The 15,372-nt window shown below is 39.3% G+C and overlaps 1 protein-coding gene across 1 annotated transcript in view; it reads right to left on the minus strand.

Moving 5' to 3' along the window:
* Window positions 1-15,372, minus strand: part of BMPR1B (bone morphogenetic protein receptor type 1B) — a 203,309-nt gene that overhangs the window by 79,772 nt on the left and 108,165 nt on the right. The window lies entirely within an intron of this gene.

Raw genomic sequence — 15,372 nt, forward strand, 5'->3', positions numbered from 1 at the left:
GGAGGCCTTCAAGGAGATGGATTGATACGGTGGCTGCGATGATGGGCTCAAGTATAGCAGGGATTGTGGGGCTGGCGCGGGATCGGGCAGTGTTTTGTTCTGCTATGCATGGGGTCGCTATGAGTCGGAAACGACTCGACGGCACTTAACAACAACAACAACAACATGCATCTAGGTGTGCATAGTGAGCTGACCACCTTCTCCCTAGCCTCTACTCCAGACAATTGGAAATGACCCCAAATCTCTAGAGGTTGTTCTTGAAACCCACTCTCATCTTCTTGCATCATTTGGTGACTGGGGCAGGGTGGCTGGGACCCCTACCTGACAAAAAAGGAAGACCAGGGGCCAGAGAAGTTAAGGAACTGGAAAAGAGGCACAGGACTGAAGAGGGGCTGGAATTCCAGTTCAGCATTTATATACAGCAGGCTCTCACTCAAAGAGGGAAGGAGGAACAGAGAGAACACTGCTGAGTGCTGGGACCGAAAAGTGTAGGGGCTTCTCTGGACATGGTACAAGAGGCCTCGGGTGAGTTAACCCTTGGCTGGGACTCAAAGTTCTTGTTCTGAGTGCTGTGAGTTCTGGACAGCCTGTCCAGACCCAAGATCCATCCATGCAGGCAGACAAGATGACCCTTTCACAGCTTTGTTGTGAGGTCACGCACCTTGGAGTCAAGGTTGCTTTATAAACAAGAGCCTTGAGTTAATCAGAGTCCCTGCAGAGGCCCTCCTGCAGGCAGATGTCATGTGGAGGGTCCAGGGTGGTCCTGGAGCTGGAGAGAGATTTCAGGTTTCTGATTCAAGCCTGACCTCATGAGAGCTCAAGTGTCCCATGAGCATATGCCCCTGTGAACAATGCTGACTATTCCCTCCCACCTCTGCATCAATGCTTGGGCCCCATCAATGAAGGCTGGAGAGGCCAGGGATCTTCTGTCTCTTGTTTGCATGGAATCCCCAGGACAGAGTACACAGTATGAATATCAGTAAGTATGTGTTGGTTGCAATAACGTTTAATTTGTAAACTTATTTTATTTTTATGGGTGTGTAAGGCTCATAAAAATAATGACTTTATAACAAATGTTAGTATGTACACACTTGGACAATATAAAATAACTTAAGCCTTTCACACCAAAACTGCTACTTGAATGTTCATAATAGTATTATTCATGATAGCCAAAAAATGCAAATAAGCCTCCACTACCGTGATACCAGAACAACTAGATGGTGCCCCACTACCACTACCAACTGCTCTGATAAGGATCACAATATAAGGTCCTGGACAGAGAGGGAGGAAAAACAATACAGAATAAAATTCAAAATCATAAAAAAAGACCAGACTTACTGGTCTGACTTACTGGTGGGGACCCCTGAGACTGTGGCCTTCAGACATCCTTCAAGCTTGGAACGGCACCCACCCCTGGGATCAACTTTCAGCCAAACAACAGACAAGACTATCAATTGAATAATAATACCATTATGTACTATCAACCACCAGGAATGTACTATCAACTATCAGAGACCCAAAGGGCAGCATTTACCCCAAAACAAAGCTCAGAAGTCAGGAAGGGACAGAAAGAAGAAGGAATGGAAACAGGGAACCAAAGGAGGAAATGGGAAGAGTGCTATTACTTTGAGGGGATTGCAACCAATGTCATGAAACAAAATTTGCTAGAAAACTAATTTGTTCTGTAAAATGTCACCCAAACTACAATTAAAAAAAAAAAAAGAAAAAAACTACAAACAACTCAAGTGTTCTCAACTGATGAATGGATAAACAATATATGGTCTATTCATACAATGGAATATTATCAGCCATAAAAAGGAATAAAGTTTTTATACACACTACCTCATGGAGGAAACTTGAAAACATTATGCTGGGTGAAAGAAGTCAGAAACACAAATGAACACACTGTATTATTCCATTTCTATGAAATGTCCAGACTGGCAATTCTATAGAGAGAAAAAGTAGATTTATATGGCATGTGAATTACATCTCAAGAAGAAAAAAAACTGAAGTCAGTCCTTGAAGCCTATAAGAATAGTATGCCTTTAAATGGAGTCTGGGCATCTTGTAAGAGCACTGATGGTACAGTGGTTAAAGCAGTTGGCTAATAACCAAAAGGTCAGTGGTTCAAACCTACCAGTCACTCTTCAGGAGAAAGATGTGGCAGTCTGCTTCCATAAAGATCTACAGACTTGGAAACCCAATGGGCAGCTCTATTCTATCCTGATGGGTCACTAAGAGTTAGAATCAACTCCACAGCAGTTGGTTTAGTTTTGGGTGTGGACATCTTCTGAATGAGGGAGGCATAGTACAGGAATTCAAAAAAAAAAAAAAAAAAAAACACTCACTGCCGTCAAGTCGGACCTGACTCACAGAGACCCCTCCTTGGGTTTCTAAGATGGTATTACTATGGAATAGATTGTCCAACCTTCCTTCCAAGGAGTGGCTGGTGGGTTTGAACTGCCAGCCTTGTGCTTAGCAGTCAAATGCTTTAGGCACTACACTACCAGAGCTCCCAGTACAGGCATTAATGGTCTGGAAAAAGTCTCAGGTACTTTGAAAGCACTAGGGGGATGAGGTGAGTCACTCTATCCTTGCCTTGAAATGCTTCCCTCCCACCTGACCAAGTCTTCACCAGTCTGTATTCATAGAATTGGCAGCTCTTGTATTTTCTCAGGGCTCAGATAGAGTCTCCTCATTACTCTGTAACATGCTATTTAATAGAGCAAGTCTGTCATAAGCAAGAAAAACAGCTTGTAGGAACTTGTAAGCAGGAGGGTTGTGAGAATACTAGAGTACTCCTATATTGGTTGGAAACTGCCTCTGTCCTGAGTGACCTTAGTGTCACTTTAGAAACTCTCACTCTTCTCCTCCCACCCCTGAACTGCCCATGACCTGACACCTAATGTGTTAATGCACATGCCAGGGCCCTCAGGATCCCGGCACCACCTCCAAGGTCCTTGTCTGTGCTGATCTGTCAATGTCAGATATTCAGATTATCACTAAATATCACATAGCCTCATCCAAAACAAGTGGGCACAGGTACAGAAAGAAGCCAGAGTGGCACATTTTATTTTAGGGATGCCTCAGACCATTCAAGGACACTTTGCTCTTTTGCTACTTTAATTTTCCATTTCATTCAAACTTATTCTCTCATTTGACCTTAACAGTCTTGTGAGTAAATAGTTGAGACCCTCTTCAATTTTGTTGTTAGTTCTCATCCAGTCATTGCCAACTCATTGTGACCCTATGTATAGGAGAATAAAACTTACCCAGTCCTGTGCCATCTTCACAGTATTATGTATATTTGAACCTGTTTCTGTAGTCACTGTGCCAGTTCATCTGCTTGAGATCTTCCTCATTTTTTGCTGACTCTCTACCAAGCATATTATGCTTCTCCAGGCATTGGTCCCTCCTCATGACATTTCCAAAGTAAGAAAGATGAAGTCTTGCCATTCTCACTTCTAAGGAGCATTCTGGCTGTACTTCCTCTAAGACTAATGCATTTGTTCTTCTGGCCTTTCATGTTAGATCCAGTATTCTTTGTCAACACCATAATTCAAATATGTTCAATTCTTTTTCAGTATTCCTTTTTCATTGTCTAGCTTTTGCATACATATGACATGACTGAAATGCCATGGCTTGGTTCAGACTTACCTTAGTCATTAAATGATATCTTTGTTTTTTAAGATTTTAAAAAGGTCTTTTGCAGATTTTCCAAATGTAGTAGCTTTTTTCATTGCCTGACTGCTACTTCCATGGGTGTTGATTGTGGATCTAAGTAAGATGAAATCCTCAACAACTTCAATACTTTCCTCATTTATCATGATGTTGCTTACTGGTCCAAGTGTGAGGATTGTTGTTTTATGTTGAGTTGTAATCCATACTGAAGGACAAAGTCTTTGATCTTCATCACTAAGAGCTTCAAGTTACCTTCACTTTTGGCAAGCTTATTCCAGGTTGTTAAGAAAGCTCCTCCAATTCTTCTTCATATAATCTAGTTTTTGGGTTATTTGCTCAGCATACAGACTGAATAAATTTGGTTAAAGGATATTAACCCCAAAACACACCTTTTCTGGTTTTAAACAATATCTCCCTTGTTCTGGTAGAACAACTGCCTCTTGATCTTTGTACAGGTTTGACAGGAGCACAATTCCCATTCTTCACAATGCTATCCACAATTTTTTACGATCCACACAGTGGAATGTTTTTGCATAGTTAGTAAAACATAGGTAAACACCTTTCTGATATTCTCCACTTTCAGCCACAATCTGTCATCAGCAATGATATGCCTTGCTCCACACCCTCTTCTGAATGTAGCTTAAATTTCTGGCAGTTTCCTGTCAATCTGCTGTTGTAGCCGTTATCTTCAGCAAAATTTTGTTTGTATGTAATATTAGTGATACTTTTTGATAATTTCTGCATTCCATTGGCTCGATCACCTTTCTTTGGAAAGGACACAAATATGGATCTCTTCCAGTCGGTAGGCCAGGTAGCTGTCTGTGAAATTTTTTGGCATAAATGAGTGAGCAGTTCCTGCTTTGCATCCATTTGTTGAGGCATCTCAACTAGTATTCCATCAAGTCCTGAAACCTTGTTTTGTGTCAGTGCTTTCAATGTATTGCAGTACCATTGGTTCTGGATCAGATGCTACCTCCTGAAATGACTGAACTTCAAAGAATTCTCTTTGATACAGTAACCTGTGTATTCTTTAGATCTTCTTTTGACAATTCCTGTGTTATTCAATTGTTTGTCCACAGAATCCTTCAATATTGCACCTCAAGACTTAAAAATACTCCTTTCAGTCTTTTCAGTTTGAGAAATGCCAAGCATGTTCTTCTCTTTTGGTTTTCTAACTCCAAGCCTTTGCCCCTATCACTATTGTGCTTTTTCCAGTCTTATTGAGCTACCCTTTGAAATCTTCTGTTCAGTTCTTTAGGAGATCTGGCAGTACAATGGTTAAGGCATTTGGCTGCTAACCAAAAGGTCAGCAGATCAAATCCCCCAGATGTTCTACAGGAGAAACATGAGGCAATATGATTCCATAAAGATTTACATCCTTGGAAATCCTACATTGCAGTTCTACTGTGCCCTATAGGGTTGCTATGAGTCAGAATCCACTCGATGGCAGTAGGTTTGATTTTGGGTTGGTTCAGCTCTTTTACATCATCATTTCTTCTGTTTGCTTTAGCTACTCAGCACTCAAAAGCAAGTTTCTAAGTATCTTCTGACATCCATTTTTGTCCTTTCCTTTCTCATATATGATGTGATCCCACAACTATTCTGGTGTCTGGTAATTAGTGCTCAGCACATCAAATCTATGCTTAAGATGGTTTTTAAATTCAAGATTGTACTTTGGCTATTGTGGATTTGCTTTAAATTTCTTCAACTTTAAGCTGAACTTGCATATGACATGATCCATTCCTCAATTGGCCCAGTCTTTGCTTTGACTGATAATATTGAGTTCCCCCAATAGCTCTTTCTACAGGTTTAGTTGATTTGATCCTATACTCATAGTTTCTGTTGTTAGAAAATAAGTATTTCTGATAAGTCATTGGTCATGCAGAATTCTATCATGCAATCTCTGGTATCATCTTATCACCAAGGCTATATTTTCCAACTACTGAGCCTTCTTCATATTGAAATTCCACATTTTAATTATCAGGACAGGTCTGCTTTTCCCAGGTTCACTTTACACCATTTCCCTTTTATGAAGGACCCACAGTATGTGTTTTCACTAACCAAAATTAATTCAAAGAGAATTTCCACTTTTATGAAAAAAGACAAAAAAGTGAAACTGGCATTCAGTATTGGCTTTGCAGTGAGCCATTAATGAGACAGCATGCATTCTGAGCAGTGGGAGTAGCATCACCAAGCTCCTTCCCCAGCGACTACACTCAGCATATCAGCATCAAGCCACCATAGTTTTAAACTGTCTATGAACAATGTATGTTACTGTTATTTTAGGTTTTATGTGTTACTTAGAATGATTTGGTAAGTTATTTTTTGGGTCTGGGAATGCCCAAAATTCATTCCCATGTAAATTAATGGTAATTGCTTCTTCACTTTACACCATTTTGGCTTATGAGAGGTCTCATAGGAATGTCCTGCTTTTGGACAGTGGAGGAACCTGTAATTACCAAAGCATCTTGACTGCACACTAGGTTAATTTCACACTGCATCTGTTTGCAAAATTTTTCAATTTCTCTAGCATTCATGGTTGCTGTATAAATTTAAGTAATAATCATATTAATTAAATAATAATCATATTAATGGTTGCTGTATAAATTTTAAGTAATAATTGTATGCCTTGAGAAGGCATAAGATAGTAACCTATCACTAACAGCATTGTACTTCAGATGGATCTTCAAATGTTCTTCTTGACAATGAATATAACGCTATTCTTCAATTTATCATTCCTGGCATAGTAGACCATAAAATTGTCAGATTTAAAATGGCCAATTCCAGTCTAGTTCAGTTCACTACTGTCTAGGATGTTGTCTTGGTTCTCTAGTTCTGCTATTACAGAAATACCACAAGTGGATGGCTTAACAAACAGGAATTTATTCTCTTACAGTTTAGGAGGCTTGAGGTCCAAATTCAGAGTGCCAGTTCTCAGGGCTGGAAGAAGGCATCTTGACCTTGGGCTATAGCTCTGCCTCTTGCCCACTGGAGCTGGAAGTGTCTCCTAACTCAGACTTGTATATTGAGGCTGATAAACCCAAGGTTGGCAGGTAAAATGGCACAATCCCAAGATCAGCAGGCCACTAAGATTAAGACTTGACCAAATGTGGGATCCATATATGCCAAAAAGCTAGAGACCTTTCTCCAAACTTCTCTTATAATGGAAGCAGGCCAAAATCCAAAGGTGGCTACTTAGCAGCTCACAGCAGATTCCACCATGGACATGATTACAATCTAATTATAGGGAATAACTACACATCCAGCTGCCCAGCCAGTCAAAACCACAGTCCAGCCAAGCTGTCACACAACCTTAATGTCCATAGATGTTGATCTTCAAGTATTCCATTTTATTTTTGACAACTTCCAATTAACTTGATACATAGATTATACATTCCATGTTCTGATTATTAATGGATGCTAGTAACCATTTCTTCTCACTTTGACTTGTGCCACATAGGCAAACAAAGGTTCTGAAAACTTCACTCTATCTGTGTCATTAAGATTGACTCTACTTTGAGGAGGCAGCTCTTCTCCAATCATCTTTTATGTGCCAATCTATGGGGCTCATTTTCCAGCACTACATTGGACAATGTTCTGTTGTTATCCTAAGATTTTGATTGACTAATTTCCTGTAACAGATCAACAGGTCTTTCTTCATAGTCTTTCTTGGTCTGGATGATCCATAGAAGCCTGTTTACCATAAGTAACCCTGCTGGTATTTGCAATAATGGTGGCCAATCTTCCAGCACCATAGTGACACTCAAGCTACTATAGTACAACAAAATGACAGATGGGTAATAAAGGTGATGCTATTGTTGTTAGCTACCATTGAGTCAATTTCAATTCACAGTGACCCCATGTAATAACAGAACTGCCCCATAGGGTGTCCTAGACTGTACTCTTTACATAAACAGAGAGCCAGGTCTTTCTGCTGTGAATCTGCTGGGTGGGTTTGAATCTTTTGGTTAGCAGTCAAGTACTTAACAATTGCTCCACTAGAGCTTCTTTTAGAAAGTGTGTTTATTTGACCAATATGTATGCTAACTTTACCTGATGAATGTATTTAAAATATTTTAATGCACTATGACTCTAAAGTTGCAACAGTCCTAGTAAATCAATTCCACTTCTTTTCAAAGATTGCTTTCCAGTTAAGTCATGCAGCTCTAGGGCTTTTGCGCTACCTGTACGTATGAAAATACCATTTGAAAATGCTTCAGAGTAAATAGAAGAAAAAAGTCAATAAAACCATAAATAAAAGCACTAGACTAAGGTTAAGGGGACCTAGACTATAAACATTAATTTTGTCATTGAGTAATGGAATTGACCTTAGTAACATGTTTCTGTTCTATATAGTAAGAATTTTGATGCACATAACAGCTGAAGTTCTTTTCAGTTAAAGTCCTACAAATATTTATCTTCCATTTTGATTTCTTAACAACCAGTTCTTTGTTCAAAGTAGATGTGGGCACACTGAGATCATTTAGTTAAGAGAAAAACCAAATAGTTGAAATCCCTGTTAATTAAAAATTATTGCTATAGGATAATAATTGCAGACTGAAGAACGTTATGTGACTTGCCCTCTCTATTCATTACCAAGTTCTCATTGAAACTAAGCAAGATAAACAGATGCATGGGAGAGGAAAGAGAAAAGATAATCCACATAAGCTTTCTGTACAATCCCAAATTATGTATTTTTACCCAAATGATAAAATGACTCTCCTGACAGCGGGTCAAAAAGAAATAAATGACTATCTCGATACTCTATTTTCATTTTAATGTAGCAAGGAGACAGTTGACTGTGTAAATTCTTACCCCTTCCATATAAAGATACCTTCACAACTGGACCTATAAGCAGCATCACGATACATGGAGAAAAGACTGAAGTTGTCAAAGACTTCACATTGCTTGGTTCTACAATTGATGCCAATGGAAGCAGCAGTCAGGATATCAGAATCCATATAGCACTGGGCAAATTGACTGCAAAGAAGCTCTTTCAAGTGCTGAAGAGCAAAGATGACTCCTTGAGGATAAGGTGTGCCTGACACAAGCCATGGTATTTCCAACCACCTCATATGCATGAGAGCTGGACAATGAATAAGGAAGACTGAAGAAAAGTTGATCCTTTTGAGTTGTGGTGCTGGCAAAGAATGCTGAAAGTACCATGGACTGCTAAAAGATCTAACAAATCTGTCCTGGAGGAAGTGCAGCCGAAATGCTCCTTGGAAATGAGAATGGCCAGACTTCATCTCACCTACTGGGTCATATTGTCAGCAGGGACCATTCCTTAGAGAAGTATGTCATGCTTGGTAAGGTGGAGGGTCAACAAAAGATGGGAAGGTCCTCAATGAGATGGAATGACAGTGGCTGTGGTGATGGGTTTAAGTATAGCAAGGATCGTGGAGCTGGTGCGGGACCAGACAGTGTTTCATTCTGCTGTGCACGGGGTCACTATGAGTTAGAAATAATGTGATGGCACCTAACAACACATTTGGATAGCTCCCTTATCAATGTCTTAGACTTTATATATGCTTCTTATAGAAAAGGAATCTATTTTACACAAGCATTACAAGGCAACCAAAAAAACCAAACCAAACTCACTGTTGTTGAGTCGATTCTGACTCACAGTGACCCCCATTGGGTTTCCGAGGCAGTAAATCTTTACAGAAGTAGATTGCCCTGTCCTGCTTCCATGGAGTGGCTGGTGGGTTTGAACCACCAACCTTCTGGTTAGGAATCAGATACCTTAGGCACTGTACTACCAGAGCTCCTTTACTAAGCAACAGAAATAAGCAAATGCTTTCTGGGAAACAAGTGTTTTCATATAAGTTTCAAGATAAATCTTTTTTTTTTCCCTTAGTATATCTAAAGTCCCTTAGATGTTTCAAAGGTGCTCTGGTTGCACAATGATTAAAGCATTCCACTGCTAACCAGAAGGTTGGCAGTTTGAACCCATCAGCAGCTCCAGACAGTCTGCTTTCATAAAAATTGACAGCCTTGGAAACCCTTCAGGGGTCACTATGAGTCAGAATTGATGCAATGGCAGTGGGTTTGGTTTCGGTTTGGAGATGTTTCAGCTTCATTGTATGTGAAATATTTCTCTATTAAGGAGTTTAAAGAGTTGAACTTTGAAATTATGTACATCCAGAAGTTTTCCTGAGTCTAAATTGAATGGAACTAAATATGTTCCAAAAATTACCTTGCTTTATCATAGGAATATTTTAAATATGACACAATAGCAAGATTAGCAAGCATGAAATTACGAACAAAAAATACAGTACAACAATACTCAGCAGTAAACTTTGTAGTTAAAATGTTTTATGGAGGCAGATTATGACAGCCTGAGCATAAGGTGAGATTCATTAACAGAGATAGGACATTGTTGTCGTTAGGCACTATGTAGTCATTTCTGACTCATAGAAACCTTATATACGATAGAATGAAACACCATCCAGTTCTGCACTATCTTCACAATTGTTGCTATACTTGAGTCCATTGTTGCAACCATTGTGTCAGTCCATCTCATTGAGGTTCTTCCCCTTTTTTGCCGACCCTCTACTTTACCAAGCATGATATACTTCTCCAGGAACTGGTCTCTCCTGATAACATGACCAATGCACAAGAGACAAAGTCTCATTATCCTCAATTTTAAGGATCATTCCAACTGTACTTCTTCCAAGACAGATTTGTTCATTCTTCTGGTTCAGTCTACAGTGTATTCAATAATCTTCACCAATACCATAATTCAAATGCATCAATTCTTCTTCAGTCTGCCTAATTCATTGCACAGCTCTCACATGCATATAAGGCAATTGAAAATACCATGGCTTGGGTCAGGTGCACCTTAGTCTTCAAAGTGGGATCATTATGACATCAGTTATTGTTGTTGTTAGGTACTGTCAAGTCAGCTCTGACTCCTAGCAACCCTGGGTACAACAGAACAAGACACTGCCCAGTCCTGTCCCAGCCTCACAATTCTTGCTATACCTGAACCCATGACTGCAAGCCACTATGTCAACCCATCTCATTGAGGGCCTTCCCTTTTTCATTGACTCTCCACATTACCAAGCATGATATCTTTCTCCAGGGAATGGTCCCTTCTGACAACATGACCAAAGTGGGTGAGACGAAGTCTGGCCATTCATGCTTCCAAGGAGTGTTCTGGGTGCACATCTTCCAGGACAGGTTTGTTAGTTCTTTGGCACTCCAATGTACTTTCAGTATTCTTCACCAACACCGCAACTCAAAAGCATCAACTCTTCTTTAGTTTTCCTTATTCACTGTCCAGCTCTCATATGCATATGAGGTGATTGAAAATACCATGGCCACTTAAAAGAAATCTTTTGCAGCAGATTTGCCCAATGCAATACATCTTCTAATGTCTTGACCATTGCTTCCTTTGGTGTTGATTGTGAAACCAAGTAATATAAAATCTTTGACAACTTCAATCTTCTCTCTATTTATTGTGCTGCTTGTGATTCAGCTCTGATGAAGCCTGTCCACCATGGGTGACCCTGGTGGTATTTGAAATACCAGTGGCATAGCCTCCCCAGCCTCACACCAACATGCAAGCCACCATAGTATGACAAACTTACAGACAAGTGGTGGAGGACCTCAGAAGGACATTAAATAATGCTTATGATTTGAACAGATGTGTGTAAAGGAGTGGAGGAATTTGAGAGGAGTTTTAAGATAGGAAACACTATCATGGATCAAATCAAATAAAACAAGAAAGGAACCATAAAGATAAACCATATTACATAAAGTATAAAAAATAAGGCTGAGGTTATACTTGCTAGAAGGGAGAAATGAGACAGAAAAACTGAGTGGGGAAAATCATGTAACAAGAGTTACTTGAGATGTCCAGTAAGTTGGAGGAACAGGTAGACAAGTGACACAGATCTTCTTCAACAAAGAAAAGAAAAGCCAGTTGACAGAGATACAGAAGATAATCCTGGAGTCCTAAGCTTTGAAAGGAACTATACAGAAGTAGATTAAGTACCAACTAGTGGAAAAACTTGAAGAAAAACAGTGAGTACAGAGACAGTCAGAGCAGCAGACTATCACCTACTCTGATGGGACCAACAGCCTGAATATTTCCAAGTGGCGTGGGACTTGAGAATTGACCTAAAGATCAGCCCTAGTCACCAAGGGCTTTAGGGATGACTGGGCTTGTGGCCTATGGCTAGGGAAGGAAACAAGAGGGAGGGAGACAACCTGAGCTGTTGACTCCACTGTCTGGAGGGCACAGCTATTTTCATTGTTTACACACAGCAGTCATTTTGGATATTTAAAGTGACCAAGGGCTCAGCTATTTTGAATCTTTACAAGCAGCAACTATTTTGGATTTTAAAGTGACAGTATTCTCATTCAGATTCTAGGGACCTAAGAATAGGATCTATTTGCCAAGGTCAGCAGAGACATACAAGATGCTGACAACAGGGAAGGAAATAGGTGGGAGTGTGTAAGTGCTGTCAACTAGCGAATAGAGGAACACAACACAATATCTTGCTTGCGTAGATAACATCCAAACAAAACAAAATGAAAATCATAGGCAAGTCACTCCAACATATAATCACCAATTAAATATAAACACAAAAACATCACAATGCCTTGGAGACAACAGAGCATCACAGTCCAAAGAAGCAAGATAAAGCAGGAGAAACAAGGGACCAGGATACAAACCCAAAACACATCCCTGAGGAAGACACAGTATTGGATCTCCCTGATAAGGAATTCAAAAGAATAATATTTAGGTATCTTCAATGACTTGAGAGACAGATCAAGGAAAACAATGGCAAAATTAAGGAAAACACAGACAAAACCCTACAACAATTTCAAAATACAATACAAGAACAACATGACAAAATAAATGAAAAATTAGAAATGATACAAAATCTATAAAAAGAAATTCAAAAGATTAATACTAAATTTTCAGAAATAGATAAGACATTGAATGGGCAAATGAGCAGAACTGAATCAATGAAAGATAAAATTAGTGAGATTGAAGGCAAATACCTGAACACTTCTTTGGAAAGGGATCAATCAGAAAAAAGATCAAAACAAAATGAAGAAAGCCTAAGGCTCATGTAGGATACTATCAAAAAGAATAACCTATGGAATTCCAGAACAGGAAGAGGAAGAGACAAATAAAACCACAGAGAAAACTGTCAAATATTTGTTGGAACAGAATTTTCCTGGTATGATGAAAGATGAAAATATATCCATTCAGAAAGTCCAACGAACCTCAAACAGGAGAGACCCCAAAAGAAAATCACCAAGACATATCATGATCAAACTCACTAAAACCAAAGACAAAGAAAGAATCATGAGAGCAGCATGGGAAAAACGAAAAATTACTTATAAGGGGCAACCAAAAAGACTAAGGTTGGATTTCTCGGCAGAAACCATGCAGGCAAGAAGAAAATGGGATGGTGTATATAAAACTCTGAAAGAGAAATATTTCCAACCAAGAATTATGTACCCAGCAAAACTGTCCCTCAAATATGATGGTGAAATTAGGACATTTCCAGATAAGCAGAAATTAAGGGAATTTGTTAAAACCAGACCAACCTTACAGGAGATGCTAAAGAGAGCCCTTTGGACATACAAGCAACAACAGCCAACAACTGACCATTAACACACATGATGATATAACCCAGAAACCAACCTGGCTATGGAAGTATCCAAAGTAAATAAGCCTACAAGATTGTGAACAGGGAACCAGAGACATCAACTGACAAATGAGGACAACTACAAACCAAAAAGAGTGAAAAAACTGTGTCGTTACAGAACTTGTAGATGGTAGAGAAGTCAAAACAAGTACAAGATAGAATGGACTGTTCTAAACTTGGGAAGAAAACTATAATCCACAGGGTAACCTCAAAAAAAAAAAGATAAACCTTCACATCAAAACAAAAAAGAGGACCAGCACAAATATTCAGCAAATACTAAAACAACAGCAACAAAGGAAGTGATGACATAATTCCTAAACAAAACGAGCCCAGCACAGAAAATTAACAGAACCAAAAAATTGACACCACAAAAAAGCACATAACAAAAATGACAGCAACAAATTCACATTTGCCAATAATTACATATTTGGCAAGGGACTTATCTCTAAGATTTATAGAAAACTCTAATGCCTCAACACCAAAGGAATTAACAATCCAATTGAAAAATGGGCAGAAGGCATGAATAGACATTTCACCAAGGAGGATATTCAGCTAATACATGAAGAGATGCTCACAATCATTGGCCATCACAGAGATTCAAATCAAAACAAAATGAGATACCATCTCACTCCAGCAATGATGGCAAGGTTCAACAAGACAGAAAATGGCAAATGCTGGCAGGGATGTGGAGAGACTGGGACTCTCATACACTGCTGGTGGTGCTGTGAAGTGATACAACCACTGTGGCAATTCCTTAGAAAGCTGGAATTGGAGATACCATTTGACCCAGCAATCCCATTATTAGGTGTATATCCTAGAGTGTTGAGAGCCAGGACAGGAACAGATATACGCCACTCATGTTCATTGCAGCACTATTTACAATAGCAAAAGATGGAATCAACCTATATGTCCACCAGCGAAAGAGTGGATGACCAAACTATGGTACATCTACATAATGGAATGCTATGCAGCACTAAAGAATAAAGTAGAGTCTGCAAAACACTGCATAATGCGGATGAGTGTGGAGGACATTATACGAGTGAAATAAGTCAATCAACAGAAGGACAAATACAGTATTAGTTCATTGTTGTGGAGGGTCAAGGAAAGGTTTACATATGGAGGGAAACTTTCTTGGTTGCCAGGGGTGGGAGGGGAGGGGAAGAAACACTGCAAAAAAAAAAAACTGCATTGATCCATGTCACTTTCGTTTTGTGTATTTCGCTGTGCATAAATTATATTTCAATAAAATGCACTTTTTTAAAAAAAAGTTACTTGAGAATTTTCTGTGTTCAAGGAATGTAGTGATGGCCTGTAGTACTGAGCAAAGAATCTGGAAGGGAACTGGAATGATTAACAATGCAAAGTGACACCTAGACAGATATTTAAAACATAGAAATTAGCATGAGGAGAAACAGAACAATGGCTTTATACCTCACTTGAATTACATATATAAAAAAGGTGCTATGCTGTATTTAGTCATGATATATTTATTCTATATCTTCTAAAATACATGCCATGGGTCAATGAAAACAGCATGGATTTTGGACGCATATTCATCTATACCTGAACACGATCAAGGCAAAGAATGGCTTTGGCCTTGGGGCTGCTTGGTACTAGTTGAGAGTTTACAAACACCTCTAAATTTTGAGCCATGGTTTCTGAATTATCACATGGGATTCCCTCTTTTAGAAATCTCTAAGTATTATGTACTTCTGTTTCTTGTCTACATTTTGGATTATTCACTTCATGAGGTAGGAGTAATGTGAGAAGCATAAGATCTAACATCTACTTTGGCACAAGGCCTCAAGCCAGGAAACTTTAGAGTAGCTTATCTAAGGCTTATGGAAGCACATCCTTAAAAATGGAAGGTTTAGGGCAATATTACTCAAGGTGGGGGGTACTGGTGGTTCAGCGGTAGAATTCGTCTTCTATGCATAAGACCGCTGGCGGTTCAAACCCACCAGCCACTCCTCGGAAGGAAGATGGGGCAATCTACTTCTGTAGTGATACTGCCTTG

Source organism: Orycteropus afer, unplaced genomic scaffold (assembly GCF_000298275.1).
Source record: "Orycteropus afer afer isolate SDZICR_OR568_19922 unplaced genomic scaffold, OryAfe1.0 scaffold00159, whole genome shotgun sequence".
Classification (NCBI taxonomy): Eukaryota; Metazoa; Chordata; class Mammalia; order Tubulidentata; family Orycteropodidae; genus Orycteropus; species Orycteropus afer.